This window comes from Hipposideros armiger, unplaced genomic scaffold (genome assembly GCF_001890085.2).
Source record: "Hipposideros armiger isolate ML-2016 unplaced genomic scaffold, ASM189008v1 scaffold_192, whole genome shotgun sequence".
Taxonomy (NCBI): domain Eukaryota; kingdom Metazoa; phylum Chordata; class Mammalia; order Chiroptera; family Hipposideridae; genus Hipposideros; species Hipposideros armiger.
Window position 1 is genome coordinate 2,346,395 of NW_017731542.1, and position 2,530 is coordinate 2,348,924.

Sequence of the window (2,530 nt, forward strand, 5' to 3'; positions counted from 1 at the left end):
TAGGCGGGTTCCTAGCGCCCCGTAAAGGAATTCCCCGTGGCCTTCCCTGGGCTGCAGCTGCTCCTTAGAAACAGAGAAAGAGGCTTCAAGCCTGGCTGTGCTTTGGTTGAACTTGGGGAGTAATTAGGCCCTGAGCATGTGCTCTGTCCGTGAGCCTTCCCCCGAGTATGTTGTTGTCTAGATATTGTCACTGCAGCCTCCTCCTGGAGGTTAGGTTGTTGACAACTTTGAAATAGACTTAGAAACATTTGTTTTCAGGGCTCTGCCATCACTGAAGTGAGCCCAGAAATGTGTACTATATGATTCAGCATAAAATTCCCCAGAGGGGGCCGGCCGAGTGGCTCAGTTGGTTAAGACCTCGCTCAAGAGGGTGAGCTCTGAGCAACAGCAGTTCGAGTTCCTCCCGCTAAAAAATAAAAAAATAAAATAAAATTCCCCAGTGCCAGTGCTGTGGGGGAGGTGTGTGTGAACTCTGTGCTGGACTAGTTAATGCAAAGGACTGGCGTCAGTATCTCTCTGATCCCCAAACCCCACCCCGAACCAAACACTGGAAGCCTTTAAATGAGGCTGCCATGTGTTTCAAAGTCATCTGGCAAAAGGACAGCCCCTCTTGGGCTACAAAACGGAGTGGTCTTCTCTTAGAGAGAGAGGGTTGGAAAGTGAACATTATCTTTTGAAACTAGGAAAAATCAAGAGAATTGCTGAGTATTTTTCTGAAGTTCTGTATCTTTTGAGGCCCAGGAGGGTTGAAATTAGAACCAAGTCATGTTTAAGAGTTTTTTTTGTTTTTTGTCTTGTGCCAAATGTTTTTTCATGCCCCGGAATTCCAATGAATATGGCAGCCTCCCGGTGCCAATTTTCTGAAATAAACCTTTTCAACCCTCCCACTCTTTAGAGTTTTTAGAATCCCAGCAACATGCAATTTGAATGAAAACGAAGACTGTAGGGAGTTTGTTATCTCTGGAAGCTCCATGGGGAGGGAGGCCGGGTGTCTGTGGATGAGAGGTGACAGTGACGAATAGACAGGTGGCCAGCACTCTGCTCTGAAGTGGGGAGAACCTGGCTCCAGGTGTGCCAGGAGGGCCAGAGGCCTCGGACCCACACCTGGGGCTCCAATTGGCCTTTGCTTTCTTTTGGCTTAAGTGACTCTAGAAGTGCACAGAGTAGGCTAGTGGCCACTTGATTTATCTCGTCACGGGATGGCAAGTAATTTCCCTAGAGCTCACGGTTATCGTTGTTTCTCGATGAGGCCTCTCAAATGTCACCCTCTCAAGGAGGCCTATCTTGACCACCCTGTATAAATTCCAACCTGGGCTCCACCCCCAAACCCCCTTGCTCTGACCTCTGTATCTGTTACCTTCACAGTATGATGGAATTTACATCCCACCATCGAAACATTATAGGGGCAAAGGTTTTACTCCATTGTGTTAACCGAAACACCCCCGCTCCTAGAACAGTGCCTGACACAGAGTAGGGACTCAGTAAGTGTTTGAGTAACTAGGTCAGTGGGGAGTGACTCTGGGGAAAGGAGCTGAGTAGGTCCATAGTAGGGGAGGGGAAGGCAATTGATTAGCTATGGATGCAGAAGTGGGGGCCCCTGTGCTAGGACTTAGAGGTAACCATTGTGTGAACACCTCTAGTGATGGAAACGCACCAGCTCTCAAAACGAAGCATCAGCTTTTTGGACAACTTCAGTTGTTCAAGTTTTCTGTGACATTGAGGAGAAATGACTGTTTTTACCTGGTCCTAGGTTAGTCTTCATGGGCTTTTCAGAAGAAAAGTAATCACAACGATGGCCCCTCCGTGTTTGACCGCAGCTCTCGTGGTCCCCACTGTGCTCTTCTCCAGGCTTCGTTTCTTTCCTTCATTCTCCTGACACGTGGTTTGGAATAGCCTCACCATCCCCACAGCTGCCCTGTGATCACGGCCGACTGGCCAGCGCTCAGGAAACCCTCCCTGCTTCAACATACTGGGTCCGAAGAATAAGGCCCCTCAGAGTGAGCTCACCCCAAACAGGGATCGCATGCTCATGGGTAATAGTGGACAGAAAGTTTGATTCAGACTTGATTTTGAAAAAGCAAAGCCCGAATTATAAAAACGAGTTAATTTTATCCTAAGGATGTGTTTTTAGAATTATGAATCAACCCGAGCAGGGGAGAGATGCATTTTTCTGACAAAAGTCTGTGATGCATCATCGGATAGTCCTCACTTGGCATTGGAAGTTAGTGACATCATCATAGCGGGGTTTGATTTTCTCCTTTTCCAGAATTATTGGCTCTAGTGATCCAACCCTCACCATCCCCACCCACCACCCCCAGCTTCTCTTGGGCTTTTTCATTCATATCGTTCTCCTTTGGGCATCTCTTGGGTAGCGGCCAGAATCTTTTGTCTTTCATAGACTTCATGAGATACTACATCTTTGTGAGACCCGGAAGGTCATCGTGCTGTCCATTTGTGTGATACCTGTGCTGCGTTCTCCTCTGACCCTGTCACCAGAGATCGGTTATGGGGTTGCTAGTGTTCGGTGGGC